Genomic DNA, 23,936 nt, shown 5'->3' with positions numbered 1-23,936 from the left:
AGTCTTTTATCTGTTAAACACTATACACTAACTTGAATTTATACTGGACACCATTTAGCCTCAACACAGGCAATGTAATGGCCATGAATTGTTTTCGGGAATTAGTGGTCTTGGAGCTGCATTACCTCCACAGGTGGTGGAACTCACCATCAGGCTGCGAGCGGTAAATAAAGGTGGCTGGTAACTAGAAGGCTGTTTCTCTTTACCATTCCAAGGTCTAAGCTCATGATGGACACTTTGAACAACCTACTGTGAGGCAATCAATAGTAACCTCATCCCTATACCCAACCCTTTGATGTTTCAGGTGCTGACTATTTATGCTCGTTGCTGAACTAAAGAAAGCTTGTTGTCACATTGTATCTGAAGCTTCACAACAATGGAGTTAATTCTGGTCTCATAAGATCTGTACTTGGAGGTAGCTGCGAACAGTTGCGGGATGCGGCCCGTCACAGACTGTCGAGTATAGATGGCCTTACGGGTTGCTGACTGAGCTCTGTCCAGACGTTACAGTGTCATTTATAGTTACTGACTGTTATGACGACCTCACCATCAACTGGTGTCCTATGATCGCTCCTCGAATCCACAGTGGTCGCGGATATTCCTGTTCCTAGTCCGATTTTTCTTTATGTCTTGATGGCAATGTGTATAACTGGCGGTGGCGCAATCCAAGGGATTGTATGAATTGCTTTGGATGCAGGTGTAAAACTTCCTCATCTGATGGACGACGGTGACGAATAGAGTTCCTACAGAAACAAGCGAAAATGACAGACAACCCATGCCCCCTCCAAAGAATTGAAGAATGTTGCCCAAATTTGTCGAAAAATTTGTTTGATGAAATCAATATTACTTTCAGTTTTCAGCTTTAATCAGAATCTGAAAGTTAATTATGCCTCAGTATAAATATACTAACACGAGCTTTCTCAGGATTTTCGGCAGGTATCCACAATTCAGTCTCATCAGTATGTAGCTGGAGTCATCGCAAACAAATACTGCTCATCATGTCTTTCACGTGACGCCGAGCGATCACGGAAAACGTTGTTTCCCGTTAGGAGCAAAACGATTTTTTGTAGCAGAATTTTACGCTCCCTTTCGGTAGAGCGGTCGCAAATTCGTCTAGTGCGATTTTCGTTTCATCGATACGTATCAACAGGAATATTAAAGTACAATGAATAAGCAGTTCTTTAGCCGCCATGTTGAATGGCAATCTAAAATTCCGCTTTAAAAATCATACTGTTTATAACGGGAAATAAACCAATGGTTTCGCCGACGCTGGGAGTCGCACAAAGGACGTGTTGAGCAGTATTTGTTTCCGCTAACTGCAGCTACACACTGCAGTAATGAAATTGCAAGTATCTGTCAAAAGATCAGAAGCAAAACACTTGGTGAGTCTTAGGAACGGCAGCCAGTGTGTAGTTTATCACCTGTATCAAGTTTTTCACAAAAGTAGTTAAAAGCACTAATATATTATTAGATATAGAAACTTTCTCTGCAAAGATTTCAATGATTTGATGGAAAGTCGTCACATACGTCATGTGGATTGCAGAAAAAAACTGATAAATAAACATAACCTTCCATTTTACTAGTAGACTCTACTTTCACTGCTGTAGATTTTTCTTCCAGCAAAGGGAGTTGCAGTCTGAATGTACTGTTTACTTGTAGTAAATCCCGAGCTGGTGCTGGTGCGATCTCAGTGGCGTACGTACCATTCAGTTTTTGCCGTATGTTTTCTGCATCTGCAGCAGTTATTGGCTGCAAATTATGTGCTTTTGCATGTAGTTCCCTACTTGACTGGTGGGAGTGACGCAGTCGTCTTTAATAATAAAGGAAGACTGTCATAAATTTGTTTTTATTTGAGGTACTCGAATCCATTACCCACTTCAACAACAAAATTTCTATTAAAATCTCATTTCTTTTGCTACACTAATCACTCCAGCTCTCTCTCTCTCTCTCTCTCTCTCTCTCTCTCTCTCTATATATATATATATATATATATATATATATATATATATATATATAATGGCAAAACAGCAGTTGGGTAAAAAACCGTTTACGTGAATTCAGTGGGTTACAGTGGAACAGAAATGTAATCAAAGTCAATGTGCATCCCGTATTAACGTTGTAGTATCGCAAGAGAGGCTCAGTGACGCAAGACTGGAACACACAACTGAAGGGAGAATGATAACTTCCGGAGACCTCTTATATTCCTTTAAAGCAACATTGCTGGGCGAGGGGGGAGGGGGGAAGGGGGCGTGTCCATGGAGCAGCCATCAGTTGTCAGCCTGGATGTTGTGTCGCCGGTCTCGTGGTGGCACATGGACGGAGTAAATGACATTGCCGGTTTTTCGATGATGTTTGAGGCACATTTAAGCTGCCTGACGACCATGTTGATATCCGTTCAGACTGTAGGTCTCTATCTGAATTCGAAAAGGTACCTTTTCGTTACCCAAGAAATGAAAATCTTGTGGCACCGAGTGAATAGAGATAGAGTCTATTCCGATCCAAGAGAAATAAAAGTAATCGTAGATCTCCCGACTCTTTGCCATGTTCGTGATGTAAGAAGTTTTCTCGAAAGATGTCCGTACTGCCTGCGATTCATAAAAGTGAACGTTGGTGATTTTATTAAATTCTTATCACATAAGATCACATATAGGAAAATTGGTAACTATATTCGACCGTTATCAAAATACTCAACAGTGTCTAAGATAAGAGGTTACCTCGTCAATTGGCGTTAGTGACCAAGTGTCAGGTTTTCTTAGACAGAGCTGAGTATACCTTCATCTGAAGGCGACCCGTCATGCTCGAAACTGGTGATAACTTTGAAAATGAAAAATTCATAAAATAATTTACATGTACTGAAATAATACATCGTACCTGTACACTGACAATGTCAGGTAACTACCATTTATAAAGAACTTACGTGCTAAGGAATATTCCTTGCAACAAATACTGCAGGGGGGCACCTCCTACAACGAGGTGCAAGCCAGGTCTTTCCGCCGGCCACGGTGGCCGAGCGGTTCTAGGCGGTCAGCACGGAACCGCGCGACTGCTACGGTCGCAGTTTCGAATCCTGCCTCGGGCATAGATGTGTGTGACGTCCTTAGGTTAGTTAGGTTTAACTAAGTTCTAGGGGACTGATGACCATAGATGTTAAGTCCCATAGTGCTCAGAGCCATTTGAACCATTTTTTGAAAGGTCTTTCTTCATTCCTTAAAGAGGCGCTAACACCATCTCCAGTTCTAGAACTATACGAGGAGCATCCCGAGACAGATCTTTGCACTGCGTCTGGGGTTTTCGAATAGGGGCAGTTCTAATATAAATTAATGGCGGTCCTGAAGAAGTAAGAGCTTATGCTTTAGGACTGCCTCCAAGCCCGGGATGAACTACTCTACTACCGAGAAAGAGCGGCTTCCAGTTGTTCCAGCCTTGAACGAATTCCGGCCGTATGTACTTGGCAAACCATTCACCGTTGTGACGCACCACGATTATTTTTGCTGGATGACTAGCGTGCAGGATCCGTCGACTGGCGAGTTGGGCTGATAAGTACGAAGTCGCAGAGGTATACAGAAGTGGAGGGGAAACACAGGGATGCTGGCAGCCTTTAAAGGAATCCTTTGACAGAATGAAACAACGTGGATGAAATTTGTGTCGTCGCAGCATTAAATACCATTGATGTTGAACAGAGGGAAGATCCAGCATCGCTGAAAACCATAGACGTGAAGAATAAAGAACCAACGAAAGGAAGATTCGAATTAATAAATGGAAGATTTCATAAAAGGAATTAAAAACTGTAAGAACTGATGGGGCAAAAACGATTGATTTTCATCCCAGCTCGTCTGCGACCTTCAGTTCTAAAGTATTTCCATGGCGCTCCAATGTCTGCTCACAGCCGGCCGAAGTGGCCGTGCGGTTAAAGGCGCTGCAGTCTGGAACCGCAAGACCGCTACGGTCGCAGGTTTGAATCCTGCCTCGGGCATGGATGTTTGTGATGTCCTTAGGTTGGTTAGGTTTAACTAGTTCTAAGTTCTAGGGGACTAATGACCTCAGAAGTTGAGTCCCATAGTGCTCAGAGCCATTTGAACCATTTTTTGTCTGCTCACCTGGGACTCGCGAACACTCTAGAACGAATCAGACGCAGGTATCAGAGGCCAGGTCTCTACTGATCCCTTAGACACTATGTGAGCCACTGTAAACAGACAGTGACAGAAACACGTGATGCAGTTTTGGGCTTCTGGTACCAACCTCACCCACAGCAGAGCCATATTACCGAAGTGGACTCGCTTGCTTCAGTAGGTTCCCGAAGAAGATGAACGTTAAGTCGATGGATGGTAGTCTGCAATGACTATCTCACTCGCTGTGCTGCCAAGGAAGCCAAGAGATGAAGCTACGAAACTTGCGAGTTCCTTGTAGAATACATCATTCAGAAACAAGAAGCATGATGTGTGAAGATCTCTCACTGTGGAAACGTTTTCGCGTCGATTTTAGTAGCAGAAATAATTTCACGTTGTTACATCACCTACAGGATAAAAACTACATAGCAGCCACACACTAACTGACCTAACAGAACACTTCAGCAAGACGTTAACAGATACGGTCTCGCTCTACGTTAATGTCGAACACAGTGATTCTTGTAACCACAATTTCCTGGAATGATTGCCTATCGTAGTCGCGGGGTCGAAACGATACATATCGAACGTGCTATCGCAAATCGATCACGCGACTCTGGTGGCGGTCGTTATGATCACTTATCTGTGATCGTCATTTTTATCTGTTTTCCGTCGTTCCCTTAGTTGCTCTACATTAGATACCTCCGCGAATTATATGTGAGTTGCTAGGGAAACCCCGACGATTTATGTCGGTAGTGAGTGGGATGTATGGTGTTCTTGACGTTTCTTTGGCGGATTCTCTCACGTGGAAAAATCTAATTCCATGCTTATCCGCAATAGAAAACTGTTCGACATTTTGTCGCAAATATGGAGTACTAATGGACGAGAAAATGAGGGACTGTTTAAACTGTGTTGGTGTGAGGTGCATAAAACTTCATAAGAACAGTTTCGATGCTGAAATACCGTTACAGTTTCATTGCGGACAGTGTGGAAAACGAAAGAATATCAGAAATAATACATCGTTCGACTCTTCCAAATTATCCATCCAGACCAGCGTAATGGACTTTCACATGACGACAACACCAACGACGAGTAAAGGTAAGCCGTCTCCTTTGTAATTAGAAATATTTTTGTAACGTTCTTCTTTTGTCGCTGCTGTAGTGACCACCGTAAACATACTCATAACGCCCGCCACCAGAGTCGCATGATCTATTTACGATCGCGCGTTCAATATGTGTCGTTTGGACCCCGCGACTTCGACAGGCAATCATTCTTGGAAATTACCGTTGTAACATACGTATACAACACTGCAGGCTTCACACCGTTCTGCTCCCAGGTCGCATGCCTGAAGGAAAGTGAATCCACTGTTCTCATTTCAGCGGACGATACGTAGGATGACTACTTGAAACACCTCTCCACCAGGACCCAAGAAGCATGACAACTGGCTCACATACAGATCTTAGATGCCCAGCAGAATGACCAAGACCGCTACAACGCCGAGCTATGGCGTGTCAGTTAAGTGCCAAAAGACTCGGTATGGAGTTTTACGACTGTACTGGCTTTGGTTCAAATGGCTCTGAGCACTATGGGACTTAACATCTATGGTCATCAGTCCCCTAGAACTTAGAACTACTTAAACCTAACTAACCTAAGGACAGCACACAACACCCAGCCATCACGAGGCAGAGAAAATCCCTGACCCCGCCGGGAATCGAACCCGGGAACCCGGGCGTGGGAAGCGAGAACGCTACCGCACGACCACGAGATGCGGGCTACGACTGTACTGAAAGGCGGCCGATCAGAAAAGTTACTAGATTGCTACCTTACGCCGTATCATATCCTTCTTCTCTTGTCTGACCACATTAAGTCGAGGAAGAAGATAAAAGTGCAGAGCCGTCGTCCATGTCCTCCGTATGAAGACATGCTACGGTCCACAGGCGCAGACAGCCAATGGGATGTTCAATGAATCTAAAGACTCACTCGAATCCAGAAGCTTCGACGCCAAAGGCTGTCTTCGATGCTCATCACAGAGAATGGAAAATAAGAACGTGATGCCAACGCGATGATCCGGAAGTTGTGCTATGCAGAGGACCAGTTACAGGATCTAGATCCATGCTGCGGCAATCCGTTGCATTGAGAACATCTAAAACTTGGTGTCTTTCTTTTTGCAGAAGAAGGGGGTAATTCCACGAGCAGTGGAGCACACAGTGTGGCGTAGCGGTTAGCGTCGCTGGCTAGTGTGGGCCTCAAGTTCAAACCTGACCACCTGCAAATATACAGTATTTATCGTTTCTGGGAAGACGTTGGAATATATGATGTTTATGATGTTTTTACTCTATATTCTGAAATTTTCGGTATTTTTATACATGTCAGCATTTGTGAATATTCGATATTTGTGATAATACACTGCACAACATAATTCGAGGACCACTTTTTCGAGCCGGACGGGGTGGCCAAGCGGTTCCAGGCGCTACAGTCTGGAACCGCGCGACCGTTACGGTCGCAGGTTCGAATCCTGCCTCGGGCACGGATGTGTGTGATGTCCTTAGGTTAGTTAGGTTTAAGTAGTTCCAAGTTCTAGGTGACTGATGACCCCAGAAGTTAGGTACCATAGTGCTCAGAGCCATTTGGACCATTTGAACCACCCTTTTGAAACTACGTGCTTGTCTCCCATTGCGACGATTAAGTTTGAGATTTGCTTAAAGGTGCCTACAGCCTTCCTCTGTATTGGTGCAAAGACGTGGCACTCTGCAACCTTACCCTCCGGCTCGGCGATGCTTCAGAGAGCGAGTTGACGACTCGTGCGAATAGAAGATGAGAGCTCAGAGGCTCATGTGAAGTGTAAGGTCGGTTAACGATGCCACACTGGCACGAAATTCCACCACATTTCTACCCAGTGGCTCTGTAGACGTCTCACGAGATGGCAAGAGCGTCGCACCAATTCTAACCCACATGTCTCTCCTTCTTTTGAATCTTCGGCGGCCATGGACGCCACAACCGCGACGCCAAGCGTTGAAATCACTCGATGTATGGTCAAAGCTGTGATGTCACCGCCAGACACCACACTTGCTAGGTGGTAGCCTTTAAATCGGCCGCGGTCCGTTAGTATACGTCGGACCCGCGTGTCGCCACTATCAGTGATTGCAGACCGAGCGCCGCCACACGGCAGGTCTAGAGAGACTTCCTAGCACTCGCCCCAGTTGTACAACCGACTTTGCTAGCGATGGTTCACTGATAAAATACGCTCTCATTTGCCGAGACGATAGTTAGCATAGCCTTCAGCTACGTCATTTGCTACGACCTTGCAAGGCGTCATGTTCAGCTACTATTGATATTGTAAATAATGTACAGTCAAGAGCGACGTTCACCGTTTATGGATTAAGTATTCCACCAGCTACGTCCGTTTTTTCTAAAGTCTAATTTCCTTGACCTGTACCAGAACTCACGCCAGCCTGCGTGAGCTAAAACGCGTGCCTTTCGGCTTCCTCTACTAAACCGGTGTTGGCTCTCCTGCCAACCCACAACAAAAGCAACCATATCAGGCACAACGCCGCCGCTCAGAACCGACAGGAAAGAGCGTCAAGGGATGGCATAAATGAACACCCCCCCCCCCCTTTATTTAGGGAGTCGATTTGCACAAGTTTCCGGAACGACTTTCGCGGTCACCTTTGACACTCCTGAGACCTACGAGCCGATTCAAACTTCCATAGAGAGATCGTGGTCCAGCAGCCATACTGAACTTAATATCACCCCTTTGGAGAGCAGTGTAACCGCAATTTTTCCTCTGGTGTACAGATTGAAACCACAAGGGATCGCTCAAAACCATTCAACGAAATCTGAACATGATTCGAAGCAGCAAAGGGTGCTTATGCCCTCCTGTTTCTCGTTCTCCTGTGGTGTGATCGGGATGGAGTAGTACACTGACACATGGGTGAATAAAATGGCTCAGACCACCCTATTCGGCACCACTTTCGGTGCCATCCACCCCCATTTATAGACCCTTTATAGATCTACCTGTACAGGGACCACGGCACTAGCAAGTAGGCAACCGCCTGAAACTCTTCCAGTCATGTAGTTCGCTAGCAGGCCTTAAAGCGGCAACAAGTAGGCGCCTAGGACTCCGTCACAGCTTGTCCCTGTAAAGGTAGATTTTTAAAGTGTTCACCGAAGGAGGGCGGGTGACACCGAGGCTGCTGCCGATCTCGGTGATCGATCTTGGACAGACTCTTTGCCTTCTACGTCACCACCATCCCCACCCTGACTCCATGTTCACGCCACAGAAGGGCGCGAAACCAGATGGCTTAAAAAACACCGTTTGTTGCTTCGGGGAACATTCTAGGCTCGCCGAACGATTTTTGAGGATCCTTAGTGGTTCAACCGTGCACAACAGAGCACAAGCTTCGGTTGCACTGACCCCCAAGTGGGGAGGCTCACGTTCAATTGCGTACCTGGGCAATGATACCCTAGAGAAACATTGAATCATTCAATAGGTCTTAGCAGTGTCAAAAACATTGTTTCTCTTCGCACTGCCAACTGTCATTTTAGATCTCGAAATGTGTTGGAATTAACGCCCGAAGCAAAGGTGTGGTTTCAATGACGCTCTTTACATAACCTCTTGAGACTCTTCTGTCTCGATTCTTAGGGGCAGTTTGTCTAAAATATTTTCCTCGGCCATCCATAGGAATATCGCACAATTTCAGAGCTGATCGGTACAGATCTAACCTCCATAACAGAGGAGTCGAAAGATGGGATGACAAACATATAACGACCCTCCTATCCCGTGACGCGTCCACGATGGCATTGGGTACAGTTATGGTTGACATTTGGTGCCAGTGTATATAATCAACGCAGCACGGCGCATCAGTAACATCGCAGGGCACCACGGTTTTGCACCATGACAGAGAAATATTGTAGGCACCTTCGAATCAGATTTCAGACTTACGCGATACAGTGGGAGACAGCTACGTTGTTTAGAAAAAAATGATCCTTTAATTGTACGTATTGCGCAGCATGGCCGCAATCAGCACTCAGGAATTCTGTTATGTTCCGACTTTTCTGACCTTCCCCCTTGCTCTTTTAACTACACTAGTCGTAGTAATAAAGAAATGAACAAACTTCACAAACTACAGGCTTAGAATGAGTTTGCGTAATAAATACATGTTAGAAACAGCAAGATCAAATAAAATACTCATTGTTATTTCTGTTTGACTGTGAGCTCGTTGAAATTGTTGTTTTGCTGTTTGTCTCCGTGGTAGATCTTGCTTTCTGGCAGACAGTTTGGTTGTAACTGGGAAATACATACGCAGAAATTATGATGAAGCCTACTTTCTTCGCATTCAGTTTTTCATAAACTTGTTTCAACTCTAGGTAACAAACACTGTAGCTTTGCAATATCTCAGATCTGCAAAACAAACCAGTTCCTTCAAAAGTAAAATGTTCTGGCATCGAAGAGCAACCGCAACAGACAGACAACTACTTTCTCTATTACTGCATTATTTCACGACAGACAGAGTCCAACTACTTACAATATATATATACTCCTGGAAATTGAAATAAGAACACCGTGAATTCATTGTCCCAGGAAGGGGAAACTTGTTCGACACTTTCCTTGTCAACTCCTGTTAACTCAGACACTGCTCTGATTGTTAAACGGCGATCTTGTCGAACAAGTTTACCGATTTTTTCAATGTTTGCATCAGTTTTTGCTGACAATGGTCTGCCAGTGCGAGTGTCATCACTGGTGTCTTCGCGGCCATCTTTAAATCGTTTAAACCACTCAAACACTTGTGTTCGCGATAAACAATCATCGCCGTACACTTGTTGTAACATTACAAACGTTTCACTTGCAGATTTTCCTAGTTTGAAACAAAATTTGATGTTAACACGCTGTTCTTTCTGTACACTCAACATTTTCCGACGCACAGACAAAACGTCAACTACTTAAAACAGACGCCACGGTCAGACTGAGTGCAGGAGGCAGATGAAACTCGAGCAGTAGGCGGTGCGAGAGTCACGTGACAGGCCACGCGACTTTCAGCCTTATTGCATTCGTTTTATTGTTTCACCAGTACTAGTCCGGTTTTTTTCTAGCCACACCTCGTATACCAACAAGCACAAGTACACCAACGAGCTCACCAACTGAAAGAGGGCTGGGAATAGATCCTGCTAGGATTTACCCCAACCTGGAGTATGCTTTACAGCTGTCTAGACTGGAAGAGCCGGCCATCCTCACAACAGCCTTAAGGCATGTGGTGCGTGTCGGCCATGAATATTGCAGAGACATCACATTCCCAGTGATGGAGGCTGTAGACAGAATACAGCCTAAGACAATGAATCTCCCCACAGACTTCGGAGCCCTGCGGGACTTAGTTAAGAAGGTATTCGACAGGCGAAATGAAAAGTTCTACCTCAATTAATTGTACAACCAATCTGTCATCACTAACGGCAGAATAGCACACGACTGGCGCAAAAATTGGCCGGAATCTCACACCCACACATACTTCCCATGTGAGCCATTTAAAAGTGGGACGGATAAACACACACAATAGCAAACTGGTCCTGCAGGAACTCCGAAGAGTGGTGGAGGAGAAGAGTCTGGACGTACTCTGTTTGCAGGACTCATAGTCCCTGGCTGGACGGATCCTGTTCACTGCAGTGAACTGGCAACAAATCTATAGCGGAGCGGAACCAAGAGCAGCAGTCATAATCATAAACAAAGCATTGAGAGCCACAGTACTAGCGCAATTTTCAGACGACAACTGCAACGTCGTGGAGCTTCACTCACCAGTAGGAGTACTCTACATGGTGAACATGCACTTCCAGTACGGAAGACAAATAGATGAATTCCTGGACAAGCTTGTTCAAATAGCCACGGCGTTGCAGAGACGCAAAATTCTTGTGACAGCAGACATTAACGCAAAATCCTCTCTGTAGTTCAGTGGTACTCAGGATGACCGAGGAGAAAAAGCTGTCGACTCAGTCATGGCACTACAACTAATGGTCGGAAACAAACAGGGGAACCCTCCCACCTACACTGGTGGTGGAGGGCAGGGCACAAACATCGACGTTACTCTTGTAACGCCGAACCTTGCAGCAAAAAGCTGTAGAAAGATGTCTGAAACTGTAAAAAGATACAGATACTGATTAGGTTACAAGTACGAGAGTGGTTACGCTACATTAATTTTCATGGGAAACAGATATTTGTACAAGTTGAGGACATAAAGGTATTAGTTCAAATGTTGATGTATGATGCTTCTTTGGAGCAAGATTCAGAATTCACTCCAATGGCCATCACAGGATTTTAATTTAGCAGGAAGTTTCAAAACATTGCTCATTCCATAGCAGAGTTTTTCATTGGGCAAAGGAAAACGTTTCTGTCATGTTCACAAACGGCAGTAGTATTACAGTCCTGTAGACTCCAAAAAACATTTACTCCTGTACACAGAACAATGCAGACCACAAAAGAAACAGAATTTGGAAGCCACATCGAGCAATTTGAAACCAACAGGAAACCAACCGCACACTCAGTGCTTATAAAAGTTTGGAAAATTCTCCCATAGACTCGATCGAAATCCAGCAAAATGGAATAGATGAGATTTGGAATGTGGAAGTTCTAGACGAAGACCGGAAAATCACAGTGATACCTCAAATGCAAAAGAAAAATAGCACAAAAAACTTTCAGAATCACAGTGGCACCACACTGCTGATGGCGATCTACAAAATTTTGTCTCCTATCATGATGGCACGATTTGAATCCCAAGTTGAGGATTAAAATAGCCAAACACAAAAAGCATGTAACGAAAAATCATTAAACTGCCAAAAAATTCCATAAAATCAAAACAATAATCCGTCACTATAAGCATAGGACCAAACAGTATGAATTAAAGTCTGAGTACCTCGAGAATCCTTTAATAAAATTCTTCCTATTAGAGGTTGATGTTTTTTTAAGCATTCTTACAGAATGCAGTGTTGATGAGAAACTGCTCACTACAATTAAGGCCGAGTCTGATGACTTCCGATCCAGGGTATAGTTCATAGAATGTCTCTCGAATTCCTTTGAACAACGAGTTTATTTTGATTCTGCGTTACCTTTCAATTTTATTTCTGAAAAGATCATCCTAAACTAGCGAATAAAAAAAACTGATTTAGAGCTGATTCATCCCACTGCGAATGACAATCAGAACTGAAGAAATCATTGTACAGTATCTAGTGCTTAAAGACAACATCACCATCCTGCAAACGGCATGGAAACCACCAGATTCTGAATCAAAGTACTAAAGTAAATTATCGAATAAGCTTGATTACATATCTTCACCAACAACAAGGAGGTCCCGTCAAAACTCCAGACAAGATACGAGACGTCAGTTAAGCGGAAACTATTTAAGCACCTAAAGGAGTTCAAAATTGAAAACGCCTTGAACAAAGAAGCACCTCAGGAACCAATATTTAATCTCGATTCAGCTACACTTCAAAGATATATATGAAGGTGTCATTACGAACGATATGTTTGATCTTTTCGATCCAACGCCCCAAGCTGCATTGCCCTGATTTACAATTACGGGAGAAGATCTTACGTCACTAGGAACCTAATCTAAAAAGTCTTTTGATAAAGATCATTTCCAGAGAAGGGTAGTTATAAAAGTGATAAGTTCAGGAAAACAGCTAAACAGAACATCCGATGTCCCTGGCATGAGAACTGCAAGCAAGCCGGCACAAAAAGAAATGAGCAACGTTGGGCGAATAAGAAAGTCAATCGCATTACCAAATACAAAACCACTTAACGTGGATTGAATTACCACGTATGAATAAACAGTGCATATATGAAATCAGATCAACAGATTACTGAAGATTAACAGCAATAGTGAATCACATATAACAAATGCAATCAATGCACTCTCATTTACAGGTGCGAACGTATGTCATGCAAACGACAAAGACATGATACCTGCTGAGACGACAGCGTCGGTTTCTTTGCAATACAGGAATCCCATCATTCAGAGCGATTGAATTTATTTTGAGGTGTACAAAGATAAGGCTACATTAGCGTTAAGCCATACCAAGCGGAGGAGTACTTTACATTTTAAATAGTGTGAAAGAAAGTTGAGCACTTTTTCCTCTCATTTGTAATGCAAAACGGAAGACCATTTTACTCTTCGCAAGCTGGTTGCGTCAGCGGTACACAATTGAGTCTGAAACTATTTAACGTAAAAGTGTCGGCGGAAGATAGTCTGTAATTAAGTTGTAGTTGTTCCAACTTCTGTAGAAATTTAATATTATCATCTCCGTCGTAATAACGGACATATTACTTTTTGATGTATGACAAGGTGTAAGTAACGGAAAAATATTAACGGCATCACCCTATAATCCCACTATGCTTGGACGAAAAATAAAGCGATATAGTTTCTACGCAACATCATTTAGGCGACACATAATTAGATTACACTAATCGCCATCCATGTGTCCCGTGGTTTGGAGGCTCTGCTATGTGAAAAATTTTCAAAGAACTAAATTTTCTGTAAGTTATGTGCAACCAAAAACTTGCCATTACAGAAGGTAACTGTATTGAATTACTAATGTTAGTTACGTCCATGAGGCACAAGCCTTAGAACTGAAAGCACGTTTATTACTGACACCAACGTACAGTGTAATCGAATTCCACAACACGTCTCTTCCTTCGTGAAGTACTGAAGTAGCTGATACACTACAAGTGAATATTTAAATTCAATATTGTAATCATTCTGTTTGTTTCCTGTAACTACTCAAAAAGTTAAAATTCACAGAAAAGTGCTTTTTTATGAAATAGAAATTGACTGTGCATCTTTGGTTCAACGACATCGATAATACTGTAAAATTATGCATTCCAGAAGGGCGTCTTCCTCCTACTCATTAAAACTCTAACGTTTACAGACTGCACTGCGATCTATGCACGCCGAAGCCGATTGTAAATTTTATCATTTTTATATCAGCGTCACTGTGTTGTCCCTAAGTGCTGCTGTCAGTGGCCACTGAGTGAGATACGATTCCTGTGAATCCCGAAAGCTACCTAATGCGAACCTCACATCATCCTCTAGTTGGAGCTCGAATGGGAAATGACTACTTCTCACACCGAATTCTGCGAGCTGAAATCGAAGTGTTTTTCTCACTAGCAGCAGGCGAAGTCTCCCTTAGTTGCTTCTAGCTTCCTTCGTTACATTTGCTCCTTTTTCGAGAGCCAATTCTAGCCTCTCACAAGCAGTCATCCTACGTCGTACCAGGTCATAAGTAAGATAGTCCTCAACGGCATGGAAAAGAAAAGAGCAAATTATATATTTTGTGATTTACAGTTAATTTAAAGGCTCATCACAGAAATTTAATTGGAACAATATAGCATAAGGTAATTCTTAAGCTATCATAGTGAAAGGTCTCTAAGGCATATATTATACGGACAATAACAGGTTTGTCTATGATTCTGTTAAGATGCTGGTGATCATAGTGTAGGGGAATGGTGGTTTTAAATCCATTAGTATTCTCTTAAAGCATATGTTATCGATAGAAAAATATTTGTGGATACTAGCAAGCAATAAAAAATTATATTCTTGTATAAGAGACATCTTTCAGGACGAAAATGAGACTTCTGTCTTCATGAGGATTGTTGTATCGCGTGTATTGATTCCAGGAGATGGACTGTTGTGTATGAGAGACTTCGTTAAAGAATAAAACCGTATGCTGTGATTCACTGGTCTGGTTACCTGTACCTTGAACAGGCTTTTTCTGAAACCTTTTTGAATTCCCATCACACCGTATTCATGTTACTCACTACTGAACCTACCTTGACATGATGATTTCCTCTAAAACGTGAACTCAAATGAGACTGTGGAGAAATGTTTGCGACATACACTTATGAATAGAAAGTTCTCGGGTTTCTAGCTGCGCCAAGTGACTAAAATTGCACGAGCATTTGGCCAAGGACTTCTTGGGAATTGTAAAGTGGTATGATTATCAATGGGCTGCTGGTACGCACCTTGAATACATCAAGTGTCGGGTGTGACGTCACTGTGCTAGAGGCATCACTATGTATGGGCAACCTTTGACTCGGCATTCGATGTACCCCATGCCGTTCTGTATTTAGGGTGTTGACAGAGCAGTCTTCAGGAACAACGGCTGTAGCGCTCATAAATTCAGTTACGTGATTACAAGCTAGAGTCGCAATAAGGCCATCGACGGCGAGTAGGAAAACAAACGTGCTTTTTTGCTGTTCTGTGGCTCTGTATCGGGAAAAGTAATCCAGCTGCTGAAACGAGACAAGATCTAACCCACCTTCGGGGCTGTGACAAACATTCGTCAATTACTGGGACCAGTTAAAGACCAGGAAGTATCAGAACATTAGGGGTCCACAATATAAGGGACGAGTGTAGCCAGTCTTACGTCGGACAAACAGTAGGCACTGTGCAACGTTGCAGGAAGGAACATGAGAAGTCTTGTCTTCTACAATATCCTGAGAAATCTGCTTTATCTGAGCATTTCGTACAAAACGTTCATCGGATAAAATTTGACGAAACCTTAGTCGTGGCTAACGGCTTGTGGGACTGTCTAAGAAGCCACTGAAATTAAAATCCTCTATAACACCCTAAATAGCTCAGCGAGGCGTGGGATGCAGGCACATCGAAGAGGGCACATCGAATGCCGAATCAAAGTGTGACAATACACAATGCTGTCGAGAGCACCAGTGACGTCGCAGCAGGCAGTTAGAATTACGAGTATGTAAAGGCGTACCTGTTACCCACAGGCATTCGTACCCCTTGACAGTGGCGAAAGAATGCTTGGCCGAAAGCTCCTTCTATTTTAATTACTTGACGCTGCTGGAAACCCAAGAACCTTTTCATTCATTTTTACCGCCATGAAGTTCTGCATTTTGCCCTATACCTACATATTTTACAATTAGATGAGTTATGTCTGACAACATTGCATTCCAAACAAAATTTGTTTTTGCGTTTCAGAATTCTGCTGCTCCCAGCTGAATTAAAAGTCATATCTTAAACTGAAGAATTGAAAAAAGTCAACATTTTCTATCTCGCTCTTCCCGTACTTAGCACATGTGTTAATTGCGAAAAACTTGCAGCTATTGAACTCCATTTTTATTTTAGAAGTTTAATGGGAGTTACGTGGATAGAAACTGTTTACTGATGTCCATAAAAAGTCGCTTTAGTTTCTAAGTGTAATGGGAATTACGTGGATAGAAACTATTCATTAATGTCTACTAAAATATCGTTAAAGGCTGTTTATAATGTATCTATGTTTCTAAGACCTTAAGACATGTTTCCTTCCTACGCCACCATGGGAAAGAAATTATCTAAGCGATGAAGATAATTATAAGGTTTCCAACATTTTATAAGGAGTAAGTTCGAATTCACTTTCACCATTCAGGAACTGCCTATGGCTTCAGAATAGAACATGGGGTTTCATCATAGCTTTGCTCCAATTTATTCAGTGTATCATAAGATTTCACTCTTGGTAGCAAGGCACACTTTAGCCAGGAACTTTAGAAGTAAGGTAAGTTATAGGCCGTCAAGATTGCTCTTAGATTTCATCATTAATACGGAAACTGAACTCAAATTGTGAAGATACGCTTAACGTTTGGGTTTCTGCACGAGCTGTGAGACATGGTTTTTCATAAGCTACAACAGGGAGAAAATATCAAAGTGACTTTTCGTTTTGTTGTATCCCAAAACCTCTATGCAAAGAGAACTGTTACTTGTTTCAGGAGCAGATACTTGCTGTCTAGCTCACTGTGTACCGTGGAAGACGATACAAATCGTAGTAGACCAACACGAAGTCGGTTAGTAAACAACTCAGATTTTTAGAGGTAAGACCAGGATGCTGAGCTTGAGTGTCTTATTAGTTGAATAATGTTTACGATGTCATACATTTATAAATCGTATTATACTAATTTACCTGTTATTAAACTGAATTAATCAAGTAAGAGACAGACTGCATCAGTAAGAATGTGCTGGTAATTACAAGACAGGCAAAGAAACAGTCACATCTCTGAAACTTCCTGGCAGATTAAAACTGTGTGCCCGACCGAGACTCGAACTCGGGACCTTTGCCTTTCGCGGGCAAGTGCTCTACCGCTGCAGAGTGAAAATCTCATTCTGGAAACATCCCCCAGGCTGTGGCTAAGCCATGTCTCCGCAATATCCTTTCTTTCAGGAGTGCTAGTTCTGCAAGGTTCGCAGGAGAGCTTCTGTAAAGTTTGGAAGGTAGGAGACGAGGTACTGGCAGAAGTAAAGCTGTGAGTACCGGGCGTGAGTCGTGCTTCGGTAGCTCAGTTGGTAGAGCACTTGCCCGCGAAAGGCAAAGGTCCCGAGTTCGAGTCTCGGTCGGGCACACAGTTTTAATCTGCCAGGAAGTTTCATATCAGCGCACACTCCGCTGCAGAGTGAAAATCTCATTCTGGAAACATCCCCCAGGCTGTGGCTAAGCCATGTCTCCGCAATATCCTTTCTTTCAGGAGTGCTAGTTCTGCAAGGTTCGCAGGAGAGCTTCTGTAAAGTTTGGAAAGTAGGAGACGAGGTACTGGCAGAAGTAAAGCTGTGAGTACCGGGCGTGAGTCGTGCTTCGGTAGCTCAGTTGGTAGAGCACTTGCCCGCGAAAGGCAAAGGTCCCGAGTTCGAGTCTCGGCCGGGCACACTGTTTTAATCTGCCAGGAAGTTTCATATCAGCGCACACTCCGCTGCAGAGTGAAAATCTCATTCTGGAAACATCCCCCAGGCTGTGGCTAAGCCATGTCTCCGCAATATCCTTTCTTTCAGGAGTGCTAGTTCTGCAAGGTTCGCAGGAGAGCTTCTGTAAAGTTTGGAAGGTAGGAGACGAGGTACTGGCAGAAGTAAAGCTGTGAGTAACGGGCGTGAGTCGTGCTTCGGTAGCTCAGTTGGTAGAGCACTTGCCCGCGAAAGGCAAAGGTCCCGAGTTCGAGTCTCGGTCGGGCACACAGTTTTAATCTGCCAGGAAGTTTCATATCAGCGCACACTCCGCTGCAGAGTGAAAATCTCATTCTGGAGTCACATCTCTGTTTATAAGACAGAAGACCAGAATAAGTCCAACAATCTTCTGAGCTTGCTGTAACCACTACACAGGATGGTAGTCCCTCATTGTCAAGCTTCGATTTGTGACAACGGAAAGTGTATTTCACTCGTTTTGAAACACTGATTGCTTTGCTTCATCGATTTATTTAAAAGTGAACTTCACGTGCACGCATTTGTGTGTTGTTTGTGTGTGTGTGTGTGTGTGTGTGTGTGTGTGTATTTGTTTCCTAATATCTCGGACGCCTGGAGCCAGTTCGACCAATCGTGGTGCACATATGACTTAAAACAAGGAGAAAATTACAGTGTAAATAAGACATCCCTAGTGCCCCACGTTTTGGAAGAGGGTAGTTTTGACAAACAAACATCATACTGTAGAATTCTTAGAGAAATTTCAAAAGATCTTAGTATTTACAGAACTGAGTATTTATAAAAATTTAACGTTGGAGTAAGAACTAAATCTCTTACTCTATGAGTGGGGCTGACGTGTAAGTATAACTTTGTAACCGGTGAAAATTTTAACCTACGTTCCTGCGCTATGTAGGAAAGGCTAGTATGTTAGTAAATCATAGTATATCATATTTCTTTCATTATAAACAAATTACATTTCTTAATCTATTTAATATAAGCTTATGATAAATAATTCTGGAGTTCGGGGTAATCAGCAGTTACCAAATACAGTACTTCATATTTTCTGTCGTTACCTTGGCATGGGCAAAGCTGAGGCTAAGCGCTTAATCTTATACTATTCCATGGGGCAACTCGAGGTCTACGTCGCTACAGAGGTAACTTATTTTTCCAATGAACCTTCCTTAAATACTCCTCATCGCTTTTGATCACGGAGAAAATAAATCGTCTGGGAAGTTTTAACTACAACTTCCAACTCTATGAATTTTCTAAGAGCAAGGTGAATTGCAGCTAATGGGCACCAGAAGTTGTCTGCCCCTCCCACTCCACTGTGCTGACGCGGCACGTCATCTTTAAAGACTTGAGGAGTGCTGACGACAGCCGTATTTCAGACGTTCTCTCGACGATTTGTCTCATTTAGGAACCATTAAACGCTTTGTGCAATTGAATAGCCCACACATTAGCGATTAATACCGAGAAAAAAACAAGTTCCTTCTGCGAGAGTGCTACATTTTCATACTTCTGGCCGCTCATCTTTTACTTTTCTAATGTTTTAGTTTACGCAAGATCTACAGGTATTATAAATAGCCTGAGTGATGAAACATCTGCCACACTGGTGTTATTGGATGGATTAAAATATCCTTTCATTTTGTTTTCATTAGTACAAAGTTTACACACTCAAGCTATATACAAAAGTGTTTTCCTTAATATAAAACGGTATTATTACAAATGAGTAAAAAGCTCCGTAATGACGTATATGAATTTAGTGTGAGTCACTAGGAGTCGCAAGTTTTGGGAAATACCCCAAAAGGGGACGACAAATGGTGTACATGTGACATCACCGGATGACGTACCTCCCTGCACGTGCAATTGTTGTGCCTATCGGCATGTGGCACATGGTCACCTCAATTCAAATCACAGACTCATGTTAGTGTGGCTGTGGGTTACGTTGCGCTGCTTTGGCCCGTGGAGCCTACGCTTCGGGTATAGCTTCCAGCAGGCAGCATTTTTTCATTGTGTTAGACAACTACGTCTCGCTGTTTCCGCCGGTTTATTGCAAAGTACAGTACAAAAAACTACCCTATTCCTTCGCAAGTACATGAAACAGATCACATTTACAAAAGATGACCGATACTGCCACTGTTTGTTCGATTGCAAGTAGTGCATCGCTGCATTATCCCTTCACACCAAAACCCAGCCGCTGCACGTGTGGCAACGTATGTTATCTGGTGACGCCACATGTTCAACGCTTCTCATCCATTATTGGCGCATTTCACGTCATTTGCGATCTCATGTACCGATTATTAAATTACTTATCTCAGCGTCATCTACATTGCTGCGAGGGTTTTTAAACTGAAACACCCCCTTAGAAAAATTTATGAATGGCTGTGCTTATAAATCCCTTACGTTATTTGATTTTCAAACAGATGAGCAAAACTGAACGTATTCAGACATTTCTCTCTTTACTTATTCTGATCGTCACTAAACTGACACGCAATATTTTTAGCGCAACGCAATCTGACTTTCAATAATCCCTACAAAAGAATCGCCCTGAGTAACAATAACCTGTACTTTTCATGAATCACTTACCTCACAAAAGGCTTCGTTACTCGAACTACTGCAATACAGCGAGCGCCAATACTGCCAGCTAAATACAAGATTCTAACTACTGAAGTCACTAACTACTGATAGGCATTGTTAGCAAATGAAAGGTTTTGATAAAGAACAAACAATGTATTTACCTTAACTGTGTTCAAAAGTCATATATCAGTTCATGACATCCAGTCATACAAATTTACTCTCTCTAACGGACACACGTCCAGATCATCCGCTCTCAAAACTCCACCGTCTCACTCCCCACATCCTCCAACTGCGCAACATTACACGCTGTTAATAGCCAACTGCCCAACACTACAGTAGCAAATTCCAACAATGCAAACCAGCCACAGACTGCACACAGCACAGCCAGTGATTTTCATACAGAGCGCTACGTGGCGTTACCAATATAAAAACCTAAACAGCCTACTTACAAAACATACTAATAACTCTGTAGTGGGTGAAGCAGAACGCCATCCATAAGCTTTCTGAGGTTGTTCAAGGGTAGCTTTTAAATGTTTTGGTGTAAGGGACCTGTAGTTTCCGGCGGCTCGTTACGGTTACTGCATTTCATCTGATTTCCTGCCCCAAGTATATTTGTATGTCTATTGTATTGCATTGGAAATAGTGCACAACAGTGAAAACGTCGACGGTATGAGATCTCTGTCTTCTATCGAAAAAAAATTCTTTTATTCACTCACGGTGTTTGGTGTAAACATCAATAACGCCCAGTTTAATATTCTCTTGTGGTTCCCGAAATTTGGGAGTATGCACCCCCAAGGAATAAAATGAAATTTTTTTGATAGGTAAAGATAAATGGGTTCAGTTTCTAGTGTTAAACGGTTTTTTGCTTTTCGTATTTAACCAAATATAACATTGATGATGATAATTTATGGCAATGTTTGCCGACAAGATAAAGAATGAAACCTTTAACACTAGATTGCGTACTCACGGCAGTTCTCCTTGACCGTTTTTTGGTACGACTTGGAAAGAGAGAAAAATTAATGAATGATCGACGATGCGTCGGTTCTCGATTGTGTTTAGGAGACGTACGGATTGATTGCGTGAAAATAGTTTCTCAAATGACCTCTTAACCCGGATTGCTTTCACGCAATCAGACTCTTCAATGAAATTACCTAAGGGACCTATTTGAATAATAAAAAAAAATGCAAAACAGTGAAATTTTGTAAAAAAAGTTGTCAGATCGGAAATTGAACACATTAATGGTCTCCCAAATACAATCGAGACACCGCGATAAAGAGCGAACCTGTAACAGAGTTCATTTAAACATAAACATTATTTGTGGTCAATTTAAAGAAAAGAATAAGCAGAGATTTTCTGTACAGTGAAACATCAATATATTCTCAAAGAACAAAGGCGTTAAACTACAAACATTAACAAATTTACAATGAATACAAAACTTACATTTTTATGTTTTTCTCATACATGGAGCAGTCCAACAATCGCTGCTTTTGTCAGTGTGATATTTTGTAAAAGTTAAATGTCCTGGCGTGTGCGTAAGTATTTTTTATCGTCACAAGGTTTACAAAAGCGTTTCTTTTTCCTTGGTGATAACGTGGTTTTTCACACTAAATGAAATATAACTTGTAGCGGTGCTACACAACACGTCTTAACAAATCGGCAACCAAACATCAAAGGTAATGAAGTACATGTTAACATATCGGCGACCAGAAGTACAACTAACTATAAAGACTCTAGAATTTTCCTAACAAATGATAAATTGTTCTTTCTTCTGTTTCGCAGCTTCTTGCTATCAAGCGCTGCGGCAATGATTTTAAATATCTGCGCCCAGCGAGTCATAGTGTACCTTTTAAGCGCTGGCCGCGCGTCTTGGTACAGGCGCACGTTATAAACAGATTTCATTTCTTTACTCTCGCGTTGTCATGCTTAGTATTATTACAAACTACAGCTCGGTGGCTATCCTTTTCTCATATGCAAAATGTCTGAAATCCAATAATATCACATTGCTTCCCGCGTGAGGAGCGATGACTCCGTCAGGATCATCGCGACTCACGCGTAGTCGTTATATTATTGCTTTCGTGAAACAAGTTAGTAGGCCTATTACTTGCAAAAATTCTTTACAATAGATTTTACACACTACATCAGCAAAGTGGTTAACATACAGAGTATCAGGTAAGTATATTCGTACGACTGAAATTGATAGTAATTTCTTCATAGGGTAACTACATGACAATTGAACTGTGCTCTTTCTAATGTATTGTACAAGGATAACAAATGTTCATTTCTCGGTAAAAGATAATGAAATTAAGATAAAGATACACATACATAGATACATTATACATGGCATAATAAATATTAAAAAATAACAAAGAAATAAATTACTTGACTTCGCAGGAAGTCTGGGTGCTGTGAGCACTCATGGAAAAAACATGTTACAAAAAATTGACATTCTTGTTTTACAATGACATATTACAGGAATATTTTTGTCGTTGTTTCGTCGAAGATTTCTCGCAGTAAATACGTAGCACTTTACTTATTTGTGGCTTTCATGACCTGCAAAAAATGTTTCACTACACTTGGGTAGGTATGAGTTGCACTGGAGTGGTAGAACTTCGGGTATAAATGATAGGACTGCACTTGAGTGGGGAAATTGATTACACTTTCACAGTGGAGAAAAAGTAGGGCATCACTTTCACTGTGGAAGTAGGAGTAGTTGTCGGGGTGTGATGTTGCGTTGGAAGTACGTCGTGGGTCAGGAACTGGAAGATTGGTTCTGCAACATGTTGAGCCGTATGGTGGCGGTCTCTATTTCACTTGACACATGTCCGTGCTTCCATTTATGTTTTCGTACATGAAAATTACAGAAAATAATCTGTATTAGAATGTGCTTACTTACTAATAACTTAGTCTAAAAGAAAATTGGATTAGGTAAGGATAACAATTGTTTATGTACATAAGGTCTCATTCTCTTAGGAATGCTTAGTTCTCATATTTATCTATTTTTCTGGTTTTATTTGGTTCGACACGTTTTCGTCATTACTCGGCCTAGTCAGTAAATTCGGTAGCAATTGTCAAATTTGAGCTTAAGACTCTTCCGATTAGTGTCTTTATAATTTCACAAGGTACATGAGTACTTAATTCATTGCTATATCATATTTTATTTTGAATGGATTTCAAACACATTTGGCATCCGCGCTCGTTGTGCAAAGAAAAATGGATTGTTGAGCGCTCAGCGTACACAGTGTTACGTCCGTTGGTCACAATCACGTGATAATAACTTGACAGTTCCACAACGTTAGCAGCAGTATTCTGCGAGAAGCAGAGCGTTTGGTGTCTACTGGTAGTGGTGTGAGTTTTTACACAGTTTTTCATCGACTCTGGATTACGGAATCAGCCAGATGCGGCGACTCCCGCAGCTGTTTCGAAGAATGTGTCCGTGGAAATGCGTACAGTACCGTTTGTGGTAAGTACAACACATTCACTTTCACTCTTCGGCTTTCTACATCGTGGTTTCGTGGTACAAGTACTTATAACATTACTTCACACGCGGTATTTCACACGTGTCCTT

General features: G+C 42.2%; 1 non-coding gene across 1 annotated transcript; it reads left to right on the top strand.

The window, feature by feature from the left end:
• The first annotated feature begins 17,695 nt into the window (after window positions 1-17,695).
• On the top strand, window positions 17,696-17,770 carry Trnas-cga (transfer RNA serine (anticodon CGA)). The gene has a single exon. It is a non-coding gene; the product is annotated as a tRNA-Ser (tRNA).
• The last annotated feature ends 6,166 nt before the right edge of the window (window positions 17,771-23,936 follow it).

Source organism: Schistocerca nitens, chromosome 6 (assembly GCF_023898315.1).
Source record: "Schistocerca nitens isolate TAMUIC-IGC-003100 chromosome 6, iqSchNite1.1, whole genome shotgun sequence".
In the NCBI taxonomy this organism is placed as follows: domain Eukaryota; kingdom Metazoa; phylum Arthropoda; class Insecta; order Orthoptera; family Acrididae; genus Schistocerca; species Schistocerca nitens.
Note: the sequence above shows the minus strand (reverse complement) of the source record. Positions and strands in the feature narration are given on the sequence as shown.